Here is a 19,638-nt window from a genome sequence, read left to right on the forward strand (position 1 = left end):
CATAAATGTGGCTGAATTTCGTTGATGCAGCGTTGAATCTCTTCCTTTAATGCACGGGTGGTTGTGGGCTTGTTGACATAGACTTGTGACTTCAAATAACCCCATAAAAAGAAGTCTAATGGTGTTAAATCACACGATCTAGGAGGCCAATTTTGATCACCGAAACGAGAGAGTACACGACCTGGAAATATCTCATGCAGTAATTAAATTGTTTCACGGGCTGTATGACATGTGGCACCGTCTTGTTGAAACCACTTATTGGACACATCAATATCATCCAATTTTGGCAGAAAGAACTGTGTAATCATGTCGCGATATCGAGCACCAGTAACAGTCGCTGCTTGACCAGCATCATTTTCAAAAAAATAAGGCCCAATTATGCCTCCAGCCCAAAATCCACACCATACAGTCACGCGTTGCGGATGCATTTGTTTTTCGACAGTCACATGTGGGTTCTCCGAATCCCAAATGCGGCAATTTTAGCGATTGACAAAGCCATCAAGATGAAAATGTGCTTCATTGCTTAGAATGATTTTGCTCGAAAAATCAGGGTCCATTTGTTGATGCTCAATAATCCATTCAACGAACTATCTTCTCTGTCCATGGTCATTAGGCTTCAATTGTTGTGTTAATTGAATTTTGTAAGCATGAAGACACAGAACTTTGGTGAGTATACGCCGTAGAGAGGTTTTTGAAATTTGTAATTCTTGTCCACGACGTCAAATTGAGGTTCCTGGATTGTCAGCAACACTCTCACGCACTGCTTCGACATTCACATTTGAACGGCTTGTTGAACGCCGTGTGTTTGGAGTCTCCAACGGATCCAGTCTCCATGAATTTTTCAATTAATCTCTTCAAAGTTGACGAAGTTATGGCGGTAAATTCAAATCTTGCGTTAATTTTGGGACACCCTACAATGAACATTCTAAGGAAGATATGAATATTTTTAAATAAAAATTATTTGCAGTTTTTCATATTTCAATTACTTGCTCCACAGTTTTGGCCAAAGGTTTGATGTTTAAAAGTTTAATTTTTTTTGCTTTATTATTAACTTCAAATAGAAATGGCGATCTCAAGGCAACCAAGCCTGAGATCCAATTAGCGCTGTAGTGCGCGGTTTTGATAATTAACTTCCCATAGGAAATTATTGTAATGGGTTCGTTTTGTCAAATTGAAAATTTTGAAATTTCTCGACGTTTCAAGGTCCCTAGAGTCGAAATAAATGATTTTTAGAAAGATGTCTGTGCGTGCGTGTGTTTTTTTCGTCATCTATAGCTCACGAACCAGAAGAGATATGATTTCAAATAAATTTTGTTAAACAGATAATAAGGCAGAAAGATGCAGAAAGGGCTCTCAAGAAAATCGCGTGGGTGGTTTTTTTACCATTGCAGTTTGAAAAAAAGGTGAACATTTTGGTTAACCCTAAATATCTTACGAACCAAAAACGCTAGAGACTTGAATTAAATTTTATATAATAAATTGGAACGTGATATCAAACAAATATATTTTTTGAAAAAATCCATTTAAAGGGTTTTTTTATAAATCAAAAAAAAACTGAAAAAAAAATGTGTCACCTCCAAAATTTTACAAATAAATATGATTTCATCTCCAAAACAATTTTGTGCAACAAAAAATAATGTTTTTGACATCTGATGAAAATTTGAGAACAATCGAATTGACAGTTTTTTTTATAAAACATAAAAATCTGAAAAAAAAAACATTACTCAAAGTTGGTAAAAATTGAATATCGATTCAAATATCTTTTCAAAAACTTAAAATTTAAGCTTCAAACTTATTTATCTCATAAGAATTATTGTTGTCAACAATCAATAAAATTTTGAAAATAATCGAATTGACATTTTTTTTACAAAAAATTAAAAACCGAAAAAAAATTAACAAAAGTTGGTAAAAATTGATTTTCGACTCAAATATCTTTTCAAAAATTTAAATTATTGGTTTCAAACTAATTTTTTCTCTCAAAAAATATTGTTGTTAACATTCAACAAAATTTTGACAAAAATCAAATTGACAGTTCTCTTACGAAAAATAAAACTCTAAAAAAACACAATACTAAAACTTGGCACAAATTTACTTTCCACTCGAATAGCTTTTCAAAAATTAAAAATATTATCTTCAACCTTATTTTATTTCACAGAAAATATTGTTTTTGATATGCAGTAATTTTAATATAAAAATCCAACAGTCCGTTTTTTCATAAAAAATAAAATCTACAAAAAATAGTACGCAAATTTGGTAAAAATTGATACGAGTACATATAGACAAACTTTTATTAAGTTTTCAGTGTGGGTCGCATCCCAGCCTCTTTTTTTATTGTTACAGGCTTAAACTTAGACCTTGTGTTTTAAATCAGTATATTAAACACACACAAAATGGGATTCGAGAATTTTAAATTAAATTGACCTCAAACTCCTGATTAAACTGAGATTCTTAAAGGAATGTTTTTGAATGATGATGTTTTTAAAATCTACACGGTTAATAATTGTGTTATATTATTAAAACTTATTGAAAACTGTGTCCTTTTTTGTGTTTAACAAAACAAAATGCAAAACTAAGTTCAAGTTTCGGATATTTATTAAATTATACCCAAACCAATTCTAAGTCTAAAATTTTAATGCTCTATTAGCACCATAGGTTTAGCTTTTTGACTAAAAGAATACGTAACTTGAAATGATTCCATTTCTTACCTTAAACGCGTTTAGATACAAATTATTATGTATTTACATTAAGCTTTTTAAAGCTTTTGTTTTTTTTTTGAATAAAGTTCGTGGTAGTTATTATAGTCTACAATCCTTCACTTCAATATTCTGTTAACACATTTTTAGTATCTTATACATTTTTCCAAAAATCCGAAAACGGTTCTTACTAGATTTTTGATCTAACTACACATTCTTAGTTTTTACAACAAGTTTTTGGAATACATTAAAAAAAAAAGATACAAACAATGTTGCAAACGGGTATTTCTGCATTTTATCACTTTTAGCACATATATCTAAATAGGAGTTAAAATTCAATACATCACCGAATAGTGGAACAAATCTTTCCATCCTTTTGAAAAAAATAAGATTATTGAACTTGATTTGGCAACAAGCTCTCTTATCGAGAATGCGTGATTAGAATCTACCTTCCAAACCGTTCAATAGAAGTTATATTAGATGGTTTCAAGTCTGAAATGCCTGAAATAAATGTTGGTGTACCTCAGGGCTCCGTTTTATCTCCGGCTTTATTCCTAATATTCATTAACGATCTCTTGTCTGGCAATGCTAATGAAGGAGTATTTATCTGACGACAATACCCTCAGCTTTTCATGTTTGTTACTATACTTACACAATTGTCTTCGGATGTGGAACTTCAATGTCAACGACAGTATTGTTCAATCGGGAATTATGAACCGTGTAAAATTTAAAGCTTCTAAAATCCAGTGCTGTTTCCTGTTGTTAAAGACTAACCCACTCAAGATGCCAATATCCATAAGTAGCAATTGTATCTAGAAAACTAATCAACTTTCAGAACTCGGTATGTGTATCACAGATCACCTCTTATGAAATGATCACATATGAAACATTGCAAAAAATGCTGTGAGATGCCTAAGATTTCTCCGAAATTGCAAGAAATGTTTCACCTTTTCTGATCTGGCCTTAACTCGCCCAAAGCTTGAATATAACTCGCATATCTGGTGCCCCAAAAACAAGTTTAAATCTCTTGGAGAAAATTCAAAAAAATGCTTCAAAAATTACTTCCCTCGAACACCGCGGAAATGTGTCATTTTGAATGGTCACCGAATAAGCCAGTTGCATTCCATACCAATCAATTCATCCATAAGACTCTTAAATATTGTATCTCAGAATATGGAATGATTTGGCGAACCTCCCATTTTGATGTTCAAAACTTTAAGACCAATGTGCACTATTGTCCCCTCTTAAATCCTTCCCTATTTACCTAACGCTCGCACAACGTTTGAATATATACATATACATGATATTAAGGGTAGGTACTTATAACGCATTGAATGTTTTTAAATTATAAAAAGTAACAAAACTTAACTCTTAAACGATTTATTCAAAACCATGAAAGAATTAAATTTAGTGTTTTTTCAAAATTTCCGATAGAGTCAAATAAAAACTCATCCCAAAACTAATTATAATTAAAGAAAACTAATTGAGATACCAAAAAGATTGGAACTGTAAGTAGAAGATAAAAATTTTAATTTTGTAAGATTATTCTACTATCATCGTTAAGTACTACGTTTCGTTTTATATTAATCTTAAAAACACCTCATAACGTATTTATTTTAAGCTTTATGATTTATTTTGAAAATCCCATTTTAATAAATTAAATTTCTTAAAAAAAAAAACATTTTAAAACAAAAGATTTCAATATATTTCAAATTATAGAAATTGAAGTGAAATAAAGTTTTTAAAATATGTATTTTTAGTTTTAGAATTCGGAGAAAGGATCAAAGTCTTATATTATCACCTTTAACCTTCCACGAACATGCTTAAAAAACAAGAAAAGTTTATAGCGTTATTTAAAGTACAACCAAGTTGTGACATTCTGTCTGTGATGAACTTTTATGCTTTGTTTTATTTGATACGTAATTTTCACTATCGAAAAAAACGATGCAACTCGTTGACATTGGTTAATTTAAAATTAGAAAAAAAAATCGAATTCAAAAACTCTGATCTATAATTAGGAAAGTTTTAAACTAAATAGTTCCTCACGTTGAAGAATATATTAGAAAAAAACATAATTAGATTCAAACTAAAGTAACCTTGGTTAATTAACTACTAGGAACCTTAGAGCATAAAACTAAAATTTGTATATTTTCAATTCAACGATTAGGTTGAACTTATTAATTTTTACAGTTTGACATACTTTGAGCATTGGTCAAAATTATTGACCATCTAACATACGTAGCTCTTAATTAACGAGTAACTTTTAAAATAAGTAAATTCAGGAAACAACGCATAAAGTACATATATCGTATCGTAAGAAGTGATGTACAGGGTTATCCATTTTGAGGTTGTGTTGTTATTATTTATCTTTCTTATCTATTTATCTTTCCGATTTGTCAAATTAAAAATTTTGACATTTCTCGACGTTTCAAGGTCAATAAAATCGAAATAAAAGATTTTTAGAAAGATGTCAGTGCGTGCGTGTGTACGTACGTTCGTACGTCGGTACGCCCGTACGTTCGCGACGTTTTTTTCGTCGACCATAGCTCAAGAACCAGAAGAGATATTGACTTCAAATAGCTTTTGTTATACAGATAATAAGGCAGAAAGATGCAGAAAGGGCTCTCAAAAAAATAACGTGTGTGGTTTTTTACCATAGTAGTTCAAAAAAAGGTGACAATTTTGGTTAACCAAAAACGCTAGAGACTAGAGGCGATACAGTCCTTTGTGAACTAAGCTGAACTAGGGCCTCACCAAACAAACTTCTCCTTCTAGCTCGGTCCCTAGCTAGATGTTTCCAGTTTTGCGCTCCAAGTTGGGTGAGGTCACCTTCTACTTGTGCGCACCACCTGATCCGCGGTCTTCCTCTATTGCGCTGTTCTATGGATGTGGACTTAGTCGTTTGACTTTTACCCTTATGGCTAAGTCTACGTTTCTGTACAGCCCGTACAGATCATCGTTCTGTAGATCACACGAAGAACTTTTCTCTTGAAGCGATCCAAAGTGCTTCCATCCGCTTTTGTCATAGTCCATGCTTCTGCACCGTATAGCAGAACTGGGATGATAAGGGTCTTATATAGCAACACTTTGGTTCCTCGAGAGAGGACATTACCACTCAATTGCTTTCTTAGTCTAAAGAAACAGCGGTTAGCAAGAGTTATTCTGCGTTTGATCTCAGCGCTTGTGTTGTTTTTTGCGTTTACAGCGGAGCCTAGGCTACGAAGTCCTTGACTACCTCAAATTTAGGTCTGTCGATGGTGACGTTTTGACCAAGACGTCGGTGTTGTATGTCCTTTCTTGACGACAGCATCTACTTTGTTTTGCCCTTATTAACTGTTAAACCCAATTGTGCCGCCTCTGCCTCAATACTCCCAAAATCCCCATTGACATCACGCTAAGTTCTTCCGATTATGACAATGTCATCAGCATATGCCAGTAATTGGACAGACTTTTGAAAGATAATGCCTCTAGTGTTGACGTGTGTGCTCTGCACTATTCTTCCAAGCACGATGTTAAAAAAATCACATGACAGCTCGTCAGCTTGTCTAAAACCTTTTCTGACATCAAAAGTTTCTGTTAAGTTGTTTCCAACCTTTATGGAGCAGCGCGAATTCTCCATGGTAATCCTGCTCGCACGGACGAGTTTGGCAGGGATGCCAAAACTAGACATGGCTCTATACAGCTCGTCCCTGTAGATGCTGTCATATGCGGCCTTGAAATCGATGAAAAGATGGTGGGTGTCGATTTGGTGTTATTGGTTTTTTTCACGATCTGCCGTAATGTGAATATTTGATCGACTTTGGACTTTCTTGGTCTAAAACCACACTGATATTGATATCAAGGTTGTTGACGATGGGCTTTAGACGTTCACATATTACGGCAGAGAAGATTTTATAGGCGACGTTAAGTAACCTGATTCCCCTATTGTTGGTGCAATTTAGAGGGTCAGCTTTTTTCAGGATCGGGCAAACATAACTGAGGTTTCATTCATCGGGCATGCATGGTTACTTCATCTAAGTCGGGAGGACGGGATTGTTGGCTTTCGTCGTCTATGTTGAATGGATCATCTTGCCTGAAAGCGGAATTCAGTTCGTCGTCGCCGTTATACAGTCTGCAGAAGTGGTCCTTCGATATTCTCAGCATTGACTGCGGTTCCACTATGATGTTTCCATTTTCGTCTTTGCAGCCTTCGGTTCTAGGTTAATGTACCTGTGAATTTCGTTTCACCTGTTCATAAAACTTACGAACCTCATTTCTGCTTTCAAAACTTCTCAACATCTTCGATCGCACGATTCTCATACCCTCTCTTTTTCCTTCTGAGAATTCGGCGTTCCTCTCGCCTCTTCTGCTCATAGAGCTCATGAGCAGCTCTCGTCCTTTTATTTGCCGACATTACTCATCAAACCAGGGGTTCCTTGTTGGTTGCTGTTTGAAACCCTGCACATCAGAGGCGGCTTTTCTGATTGCATCTTGGCAATGTTGCTACTGGTTTTCGATACATTGTGTTAGCGGAAGAGAACTTCGAGAGAGGTTACTTGTAACTCGGTCGGAAAAGGATTTGGCTATCTCTGGCGATTATAGCCGTAGTTCGACGTTGTAACTTCTTCCAGCACCTCCCTGTTTTGCCTTGGGTCTGGAAATCCAAAGTGCTACATTGGCTACAACGACGTAGTGGTCCGAGTCGATGTTAGCTCCTCAGAAAGTTCGTACGTCCATGATGCTGGAAGCGTGTCTGGCGTTGATCGCAATATGGCGCTCATTGATGCACCTATAGCTCAAGACTTCTTGCCTAAGCCTGGCTCCAATGACGAAGCCGCATCCAAATAAGCGCTGTTGGGTTTCGTGGTAGCAGTCACCATAGTAAATATCGCAGTTTTTCATCTTCTTTTTGAGCGGCCAATCCCATAGTATTTCCTGGATGCTGGTGATGTCTGCTTTATAGCAGTCTAGGGCCTCCGCAAATTCTTCGGCTGCACGTGGTCTGTTAAGGGACTAACATTCCACGTACATATCCGAAGTTTGTTGTCCTTATTTCGTTTCCGTGGGTTGTCAAAAGTGAATCCGTCCGTATCCGAGGCTTGTTGGTGCTTCGCAACTATGAAAGCATTTACGTGTACAGGAATTCACCCCGACGGCACAACCAGCAACCTGGAGGGCCAGATCCTTAGTATAACTCCAAGGATGAGGAGTACGATAAAACCGCTCCTTATAGGACTGGGCTCCGAATAAGTCGAAGAAGCCTTATAAGGTGTTCACTTAGTAGTTCAACCTTACTGGAACTGTAAACCCCACCGTTGATTCCATCTCAGGAATTCATCCGCTACCGTCTGGATAAGGAGAGGTGCCTTAGTGGAAACACCTCTCCCCACCTCTCTCGTTTGCTGACCCCAACAACTGTCCACTGGGGTTGGAACCCATATAATGAGAGTAGGAGTTGATATACAAAGGTTGGTTTTAAGAAAAACCTGTGCACGCTTGTGGCCTCTTGAATGCACATGTCTACCATTTGAACATCAGACTTGAATTTATTTTATATAACATATCGAAACTTGATACCCAACTAGTATATTTTTTGAAAAAAAAAACAATAAACTTTTTTTTTATAATTTGATTTATAAGCTGAAAAAAAATGTGTCATTTCGAAAATTTTTCGAATACAAAATGATTTCATCTCCAAAACAATTTTGTGCAACGAAAATTAACGTTTTTTTACATCCAGTAAGATTTTGAGAAAAACCTAATAGAAATTTTTTTTATAAAAAATAAAAATCTAAAAAAACGTTACTCAAAGTTGGTAAAAATTGAATTTCGACTCAAAGATCTTTTCAGAAATTTTGGTTTTCAACTAATTTTATCTATGAAGAAATATTGTTTTCAACATTCCAAACAATGTTGAGAAAATTTGAATTGCAGTTTTTCTTACAAAAATAAAAACCTTAACAAAAAAATTAATAAAAGTTTTTAAAATTTACTTTCGACTCAAGTAGCTTTTCAAAATTTAAAATATTGTATTAAAAATTTTTATTTCTCAGAAAATATTGTTTTCGAAATGAAGTAGTTTTTTTTTTAAATTTAATCCATTTTTTCGTATACAAATAAAAAAATATGGTACGCAAATTTGGTAAAAATGTAAAAATGTAAAAATGATGTTCGGTTCTTGATGTCTCTTAAATTAATTTTATTCATTCAATTTGTAAAAATTAAAGAAATGCTACTAAAATTGGTAAACATTTTTTTTTTTTAAATCTATTTAACAAAACTAGATTTTTAAACTAAACTATTTCTTTATATGAAAAATATTGTTGGTTATTTTTAAATTTTTAAGGATAATTCAACTGACAACTTTTTTAACTAAACACGAAAACCTATAAACTTTTAAGGATCACATCCCAGCCTCTTTTCTTTTTTATCTTTTTATCTTTTTTATACTTCTGTTGCAAACACCGGTTTTTTAAGGTAATTTTCGACTCCTTTTTGCCACATATTGTAGCGGTATCTCAGTTATAACTTGACGAATGTGGTTTTAAGTGCTCTAAGGCCCACAAAAAAAAGCCCAGCGGTGTCGAATCGCATGATCTTGGTGACCAGTTGAAATCACTACGACGGAAAATTAAGCCACCAGGAAATGTCACTTGCAATAAACCCATATTTGCTCGAGTATTGTGGCATGTGGTACCGTTTTGTTGAAACCACATATTCTCCAAGTCTTATTCTTCTATAGCTGGAAAAAAAAGTCGGTTATCATAAGACCATAACGCTCCGAATTGACGGTGACAGTCGTTCCATCGTCATTATCCAGGATTTAAGGTCCAATCACACCTCCCCTAAGGACCAAAAATCGCACTAAAGAGTGATTTTTTGTGGATGTAATGGCCTCTCTTCAACTACTTGAGGATTTTCAGATCTTCGCAATCTAAGCTTACGTGGTACGAGTGAAACGATGATACGCAGCCTTCACAATGTATATAACCAATCCACCAATCTTTTCAAATTTCTTCATAATTTTGCCAATTTCTTGACGGTTATTTAAACCACAAACACATTTTAAAGCAAAATATGTGGCTGTGGGAGAATCACATTTTTGTAGTAGATTTTAATAATTTGTTTGCGTTGTGCGATACTTGAACGATCAATTTTTGTAAGTGTCAGACTTTCAACTGAAAAAAAAAAAACTTAACAACTTAGTTTAATAGCTGTTAAATTCCAGCTCTTTACTTTTGAAACCGCAAAATGGATAACCAAAATGCTTATAGTACAATATTTTTGATAAAAACAAGAATATCTCTGACGGCTCTGGGTTTTATGTAGTTTTAATCTTCGTCTTTGTTGTAAGTAGAAGGTTTTAAATTTATTAAGTGTTATTATACAATCGTAAGTTCCATATTCCAGTTCTACCTTAATTAAATTTTATACTAACTTTATTTTTGGCCATCAAAAATTTAAGCATCTTTTAAAATTTAAAAAGTAATTATAAGTCACTACTAATAAATGTTTGCATATACTTTATGCCTTTATCACAAACATGCATAAATACAGTGAGTCATAAAACTAACTGTCAACAAAATAAAACAATCCTTAAAAATAAATATTTAATTAATTTCATATAAAAAATAAACTTATCTCATTTGGCCATATGATACCCAAATGAATATTTAATAAGCCAGAAGGTTCTTATGTGTAAATATAATATTTGCATTTATACGACAAGCGATATAAGAAAGGTATGAACATTTCTAAATTTAATATATGTACGTAGCTATATTAGCAAATGAAATTCAAACAAAATTAAAAACCATCTCCAGGGACTATTTCATCATCAACAAAACAGCAATAACAACAAAAACTCTTAATTCTCAAATAAACTGATTTAATTTCACAAAAAATATCACATATCCATCCACATCCAAAATCCAAGCCTGTGACTGAGAACTGACATAAAAACACCTGCCCCCTGCTCCTACGCCCCTTTTCCATCGACAACAAAAAGTGCCATTACAAAAAACGTATACCAACATATAAAAGTAAAATGAAGTGTCAAGGGGAAACTCGCAAATACGTTAATGGATCTCAACTTCCGACCGGTTGTAAAATTCTCACATTCATAGCCCAAAGACAAAACGACGACATGACAGTAAAAAAAATAAAATAAATAAAATAAAATATCTTATTATATCTGTTTGTGGATTTTATTTCACTCCTAACGACTCCATTTTGAGTCAATGGGTGATATAGTGGGCGGTGGCGGCGTTGCGCGGCGGTTAAACGATCCTGCCTTATGTTGGGGTCTAATGGGTGAAGGATGGCGATGGAGGATGCGTTGAACAATTAATTACCTGGGGAAAATAATTTTCACTCTGTTCTTTTAAGTACTTAAATAAATCCCTATTAACACTTAGTCCAGCTTCCAACAGCCCAAGGAGCGTATTAAGGAATTTTTTTAGTCTTTTTGCTTATTCGACATTAATATTTTTGTGCCTTTGTGTTGTTATTGTTCTTTATATGGTTTATAACCCACCTACAGCGTTTAGGGTGCTGAAGAAATTCGGTTGTAAGTGAGTGACAATTGTTATTGTTCTTTGTTTTTGTTGATAAAGTGAAAAAGAAAAATTGGTAATTGCAATTGTCAAACATATTTCTTTTAATGTTTCTGTTCGCAATCAACAAGTTTATTATGCGAGAAAACAAAAGGACTAACTTATTTTTGATTTAGGGATGTTTTAGGGGTGTTCTACTTGCTTCAAATACCCTTTTAGTCATAACAACACAGAGAGTGGTCAATCTTTAGCGATTTCATTCTTAACCAGAAGTTAGATTGGCATTGACAGCTGAATTCCCGCTCAAAATCTTTATAGATCTTTCAGTGTCATAAATAAGTTCTTTAGACTTGAAGAATTAAGAGATATATAGAAGACTAATTTTCAAATTAAGTGCTCTGCATAGGTAAATAAAGACCAACAATGCAGCCAACATAATTGATAAACGCATTTTATAGAAACAGTTTGTGAAACTAGTTTCTGTACCGATGGTTATTCACTAATATCAGGTCTCTAATGATCAAGGCTGTAGCGCCACCTTAAAAGTAAGTAAGTAATGATCAAGGCATTGCACACAATAGAAAGAGGAGAAATCTGTACAAAGAACTCGGATTACTCGCTACGAGGTCGAATTGACCTTTTGCTAAGTTAAAAAATAAGCCGGATCTAGGACTTGAAAAACCCTTACGTTCTTGTCAAAAATCCAATGCATTCATAGTGAGCGACAATTTAGGCGGTATTGGGAAGGAACCATTTAGTTTTAACCGATTTTGTTTTTATTTAAAATTTAAGACAAGAATTTGGATGATGTCTGTTTCAAGCATTATAATTTGTCATCTCAACATGTAGCTGGAAGATCAACTGCGACAAACCTTTCCATTTGTTTTAAACATATCACAAGAAACTTTAAAATTGCATTTTAACGGGGTCAATCATTTTGACTTATTTTCTGAAGTAATTTATATTGCATCTGGTGTTCCTCAAGAGAGTCAATTAGGGCCTTTTCTGTTTACTGATCAATGACATAACAACTTAATTTCAAGTCCTAATTTGTTTTCGAGGTTGCTTAAGCGAATAGTATAGTGTGATTTGAAATTTTAAGCTTTAATGAGCTTAAAAAAATTGCTGCCACATCGATTTTATTTTGTGTGGGGTTACAAAAAATATAATGGAAGAAGAAATGAATATTAATTATGCATTGAAAATTATGAATTAGAAAAATAAAAATAGTTTTAGCAAAAACAGATTTGAAAATTAAAAGTATTTTTGAAAGTTAAGTTTCAGCAAACAAATCGTATACATACGTTTAATTTTAGACAGTGTAACGGAGCAAAAAACGCGCCAATATTTCTTATGTTACGAACTTCTATAGGAAGCGTATTAAAAAGTTTGCAGGAAGCATGGAATAGGAATTTCTGTAGTTTGTCGTATGAGAATTACTTCTATGACTCCGTATTTCGGAAATCGTACTATTCAAATATCCATAAAAGGAACTAAATAAAATAGTGACTTACAACTCTCGGTGTTATTTTACATTCCGTACAGTTTGTTGTTGTATTTTCAGCTCGACTATTCATCTATGTGGAAGGAACGTTGGCAAAGCCTAGTCTCAGAGCCATAAACAAAAATCGTTATGATAAATGTTTTAAAGTGGATAGTTTTAGTTGTTCGACAGAGTACTTTGCTGCTCAATTTTTTTTCTTTTCCTCCTACATATTGCAATGACTAGGAAAGACAGAGTGTGGTAAGGTATTCCACATTCGCGTAGTACGGCTAAGGAACGAATCTCTGTATTTGACAGTATGGCCGAAGTTGGACTCGAGGGTAAACTGATGGGAATTCCTTGAAGCGCGTGTATTACGGTTAAACTGATAAAGGGGAGGAATGCAACTCGCTATTTCACTACAGCATAGTCCCTTAAAATAACGGTAAAAAAGGGTGAAACAAAAAACTTTACGACGAAGAAGTAAATGAACTAACGGTGATATTTTCACCTATCAATTTAAATGCTCTAAGTTCAATACTATCCAAGAAGATTAAGTGAATTACAGGAGCAACAGCCCAGGGATTGGAGTTATACTCAAGCTTCGGACGTATATAAGCCTTGTAGATAACAGCCAGATAGTTTCACAAGAGGTAATTGGTGATACACATACCGAGAATATCGAGATGTTTAGTCTCCTCGATGGAAGTTAAATCCATGGATAGTGGCAAGGGGTGTATATCTCGCTTTAACGATACAAGACAGCATTGGGTTTCCAAAGCATTAAATTATACGTGGTTTTATATTCCCCATTGCACAATGCTGTTTAGGTCGGAATTAAATGAGCTTATCATATTTTGTCGTTGCAGTTCCAAATCCGAAGAAAAGGGATATGAGTCTAAAAACGAACATGAAAATCTAATAGTACCATCGTCAGTGAAACAGTGTATTGGGTAAGAAGTTGCAGACAGGAGATCGATTTTAAAAATGAGAAAGAGTGTTGGAGATAGAACAGAGCCCTGAGGCACACCAGCATTTATTTTATGGACTTCAGACTTGAATCCATCCAATACTACTTGTATCGAACGATCCGGGAGGTAATTACTAATACAATGAAGCAGGGATTCATGAAATCCGAAAGCTCGCATTTTCGATAAGAGAGCCTAATGTCAAACCCTATCAAATGCTTTTGAAATATCTAGTGCAATAATCTTACTTTCTCGAAAGCGATGTGAGATGAACCATAAGACCACCAGTGGACGTATTGTTACGAAAGCCATACTGACAGTCATTAAGAAGCTTTCGATCTTCGCGATATTTCTTGAGCTGATAATTAATTAGCGTTTCCATGACCTTGTGAAGAAGGGACGTAAGTGCGATTAGTCGATATTAAGATGGTGAGGAAGATTCGCATTTTTGGGAATAGGCTGGACAAATGCAGTTTTATATCAGCTCGGATCGAGGCCTGAGGAGTAGGAGAGATGAAAAAGCTTACGCAGTGGTTTTTCCAGCGTTGATGAACACCTCTTCAGAACAATAGCGTAATACCATCCGGACCAGCGGACTTATGTGTGTTTAGATCTCTAAGGACTTTTGCCACAGTACGAGTGCGAAAAAAGATTGGCCCCATAGAATCACTAACTTTCTTAAGTACAGGCGAAATTATAACACTCACTGGCATTGTACAATTGGCACCGAACTGCCTAGCAAAGAGATTAGCTTTCTCTGAGAAGCTAATAGAAGAAGTGTCATTGACAACGAGCGTAGAAACTGATGAAGAGGAAAAATTCCTCATGTTTTTTTACAAATGACCAAATATTTTTACTGCCTTTGAGACATTGCAGTATTTTTTGCCGTAATTTTTGCTCATGAAAAATTTAGTCCATCAAATATGGGTGTTGCAGGCCTTCCTGGCTTGTTTGAACTTTTTCCGTACTTCCTTAGTATGGTTGGCTTTATAGCAACGGAAACTTACCTCTTTGGCCCTAACAACTTCTTTATAGCTTTCATCGAACCCTGCGTTTTACTTAGGTCTGATGCTCTTAACCCTATTCGGGATAAAAGTTCTCATTCAAAGGAGAATTAAACTTGTGATCATATCAGCGCTGGCGTCAACGTCACTATCGAGGAAGCGTTTGCCTCATAAGTCAAAAGAAGCAGCGATTTGCAAGAAGCATTCTCCGTTTGATTTCAGCTGAATTGAACACTGTACATATGTAAACAAAGTCGTCAACTACCTCAAAATTAAAGTCTGATAACAGCATTTACTTGGCCTTGCCATCATTGAGAACTTAACCAATCTTTCCTTTATCACTGACTTACAATATATCGACATCACCGCCGTATCGAATTAATTAAACAGAATTTTGAAAGATTATGCTTCTAGGGTTGAAAATACAATTTTGTACAATTATTTCCAGAAAGAGGTTGAAGAAGTCGCATGACAGTGATTCCACTTGTCAAAACTGTTTTTAGCCAGCAAAAGCGTGGTAGAGACCTTTTTCGACCTTCATAAAGCAGCTTTGTCATTCTGCACAAACAGACAGGATTGACAGGAATGCATTAACCAGACAGTCTCTTGAACCTAATACAAAAGAAATGTTTTGAAATGATAGGTGGCCATTGTCCAACTAAAAAGTTTGCAATTCTCGAACACCCACACCCATATTTTATTCTTTTCGTTATTTTATCACTTTTTTTTATAAACAATTCTATAACGAAATAGCCTGTTGATTCCTCTAACCTTAAACAAGCTGTTAAATCCGTAATTCTTGAATAATTAAAAACCCTACAAAAATATCACTAAATTATTTTCAGGTCTCGAATATCTCTATTGAAAACATCTTTAACTACTTTATTATTTTTCTCTGAATACAAAAATGAGTATTTTGGAAACAAACATTTTAATTAAATGAGAACCCTTAAAAACCCCAAAATTATATAGCTATCCATTGCTTAAATAGCCCCACTAAAATAGCTACATAAGTGTGAATTCTTTTGTATTGCCTGATCTTAAAATATGTAAAAACACACTTTTATTAAGTCTTAAATCCTTTCAAAACCGTTCTATAACATCCTTTAATATGTATTCTTATCAATTTTAGTACATATAATCCATTCCGTTCGTTATACAATTTTTAATTACCACATTGAGGGAAAACACATTGTACCTACATACTTCTCCATACAGTAAGTAAGTTTATACATACATTTGTTTATATAGATACAATATAGAGTAAAGATACTTATAATATCTATGTAGTTCGTAGTATAGATACATTGTTTGTTGAATGTGTCATCATTAGAATAAGCTTAAATGTATTTACCAAAAGCCAAGTCCCTCGAAACCACATTAATGTGGCTAACCCTTTCGAAACGTAAACGAGGAAAAAGACATGTGCGATGTGTGCCACTGTCATTGCAACTACAACTCGGTGTACTAAAAAGGTTAAATTTTGAAACTATTTTAAAGAGCTCAAAACCACACAGCTGAAGTTTGTTCCTCCAATTCAAATCCCATATACATACCCCTATATCCCATCCACCATCTCGTATACCATGCATACATATGTTGTATGTGCCTGTAAAACCTTCATATCTAACCTAGCCTAGCCAAGCTTTAGTCGGTGTACTTAAACAAAAAAAATATAAAGCAGCTTTCATTTCCTTCTTAAGCTTGGAATATTGGTTTGCTAGAAGAATTTTTAAATGTACCTACCCAAGGATATAGAGTGCACTTACAAAAAGGATATATTCCTACGTTTGTACTGTATGTGTTAGTAGTAAGTATACGAAAGGAACGTTACAGCTATGTAGAGATACTGTCACATCTGGAAGACAATTTAAAAACTTTTCCCTCTGTCAACGAAACAAAAGTACATTCCATATACAGTTACGATGCGGTGAGGTGGTAGTTAGTACTTATGTATATAGTAAGTATTCTACAGCAACAAGGCCGATGACGTCGTTGTCGTCACAGTTGTACTCGTAGTCGTCGTCGGACGTACGTCATCGACAACAATAGGTATCGTGAGTAAATTGTAAAATGCATCATCATCAGGACGACTCTGAAGCATGGACCAAGGCAAAAGGAAGGTGCAACCGCTAGCTCTATAGCCGAGTCGTATAACTACATATTTGTCCTTTGGCATTTCAATTCATATCGCATATTGGGTCCCTAGAGTAAATGAATGATGGCGGTAGCAGTGGCATCAAAAAGTTTGTTTATTGCTTCCATGCCTTCTGTATTTATATTCATTATGGAAAAAGTTCTGTTTGAATTTATGTGGAATTTTGTTCAGCATAAGTTTTCAAGATTGTGTTTGAATACAAAAAAAATACATATATCTATAGATGAAAAAGTTAGAATCTCATCATGGAAACCACAAGTACTTTCACACTCGACAAACCTTTATTATTTTCACACCAAAGTTTCATCTAACATTTACCTGGTTATAACCTGCAAGAAAGGAAAGTAGTAAGCCATAACAATAAAAGAGCATAGCTTTTTTAAGTTCCCATCTGAAGTTATTGTAAGAAGAACCGATTTTTCGTATTGAAAATTTTAACATTTCTCGTTATTTCAAGGTATATTCATTGCAAAGAGTGTTCAATTGATTTTATTTCACAGATAATTATGTCAAAATGTTCTGAAAGGATGCTACTTTTTTCGACAAGAGGTTATCCCACATTTTTAAGATTTATGTATTACCTGAAAGGTAACCCAAAAAGCAATACTGAAAAAAACATATAAAACATATCTACAATTCAACTTAGTAAATTCAAACAAAATAATGGGACTTAATTCAAAAAATGTACTACAGGGCGTATGAGTGCTTTTTTCCATTAAGAGGTTTAGTTTTAAAAGTTACTGCAAGTTTAACAGCTGTTATTATAAAGTTGATATCTTTTGACATTTGACAAGTAAGAACAATACCATAACTAAAAATGAAACGACACCCGCTTTAAAAACTCAATTAAACTAGCGTACCCCTTCGGGAACTCCCGCAACTAAATTTAGTTTTAAAGTCTCATTGGTGTAGTAAGTCCCAATTTTTTTTATCTTTTATAAAGTAAGCCGAATGGTTCTTAATTTTTTTTTTGAAAATTATTCACTTGGGATTATTCAACAAAACATTAAATAAATGAAACAATTTTTTTATGAAAATGTAATTTTAAGAAGAATGCAATCACTCAAGATTTTCAATCTTGTACTAATTTTCTAACAATATTAAAAGCATAGAAATCTAAAAATTAGGACTCCTTTCCTTTTATTATTGCATGGAAAATATTAGGTTTTGTAAAGATTTATGAGTTACTGCATAGAGCTTTATTTTAAAACCCTTTTTTTAGAACACAAATTATTTCTTAACTCCGTTTCTTTTATACACAAGGTTATTCGTTAAACTTGCTTATTTGTTAATCCTGGATTATTTTATAACCCTTGCAAATTGCTAACTCAGGCTAATATTCCTCCGTATCTATCAATACAAATCTGAGCATAGACATGATTTTTTTCTGCACCTTCGTGAACCTCCTTCTTGGCCGGGAAAAAGTTGTGGACAAATTTGAGGTGATGGGGAAAATAAAAAAAAAAGAAGGTGGCGCAACAGTTCATGAAAAATCAGGGCCTAGTGACATACAACTCTCAACTATTCATGTGTGCGAGTAATGTTGTCAGAGATGGAAGTATATGAAAAGTTAGCTATGCACAAAAAAGCGAAAGTCAAGAAACACAGAAAATATTGCTGTTGTAGCAACTAGTTTTGACAAAAACCCTGCTTTGTCGATCTCTCGTTGATCTTTAGAATCAGGTTAAATATAATTGTAAATTTGGATACATACTTAAATCTTAAGCATTTTAAATTCCAGTTAACAAAAAATTTCATCCTGGTCAATCAATATTTAAAATGTTTCTCAATGCAATCTTAGTGTCAATGTTTGGTTTTAACTAGCAGCCAGGTTATTTGACCTCAATTATTTGAAACTTGACTTATTTGAAAACAAAGCTAGTGGAACTGTTATGTCCCAATTATTTGCCCTTCTGTGTAAACAGGCTCCATAACATCGTTTGGCCCGCAATGCACTTTTTCCTTTTAAACGCATATCACCAATCTATTGCCACTTTCATCTTCGTATAATAGAATCAATGGGTTGCTTACCCGTTCTTGCATGAAGCTCAGCGGTAGCGTTTTAGCAAAAATCTTATAATATATGTGAAGACATCTGTTATCGAACATGTGCAACTTTCTTATAGCACTGCGTGTGTCTTTCCAAGCGCTGTATCCATAAAGCAGCCCGGATTCAATTTTCGAGCAGAAGAGTTGTAAACGGTTTTTTAATGGGCACGGGTAGATTTTGGCTCGGACTGGCGGCCATTTTATTTTGGTGACATCTATCAAATCTTTTATTTATTATTCAGTTGCTTATGCCAAATCATCATGAATAAAACTTTTTTTTATCAAAATGAGTGTTCTTTAACGCAAACGTTGCGCGCATTGTGCCCATTTTAAGGTAGAAGTGGTAGCTCTTCACAGTCGCCTATTCAACGTTTATTCGCTAAATTTGAGACGATTGGTTCAGTAAACAATAAGCCAACACCCGCACCTTAAAGGAACGGAAGACTGGCCGAAAACACTGCCGCGGTCCGTGAAAGTCTACAGCAGAACCCGAGGCATCCTATTCCTCGCCGTGCACAGTCACTTGGCCTTTCGCTGACTTTAACGAATGGCGAAATTTGCGACGGGACTCAGACCTACACCCGTACAAGACCCAACTGACCGAGGAGCTCAAAATTTATGACCATAGACATAGACAACGCCGTTCATTCGCTGGTTGGACTTCGAATCGTTTGGAAGAGGACCCCAGTTTTTGGTAGAAAAATCATCTTTAGTGACGAGGTGTATTTTTGGATGAATTACTTTGTTAA

This window comes from Eupeodes corollae, chromosome 3, assembly GCF_945859685.1.
Source record: "Eupeodes corollae chromosome 3, idEupCoro1.1, whole genome shotgun sequence".
Taxonomy (NCBI): domain Eukaryota; kingdom Metazoa; phylum Arthropoda; class Insecta; order Diptera; family Syrphidae; genus Eupeodes; species Eupeodes corollae.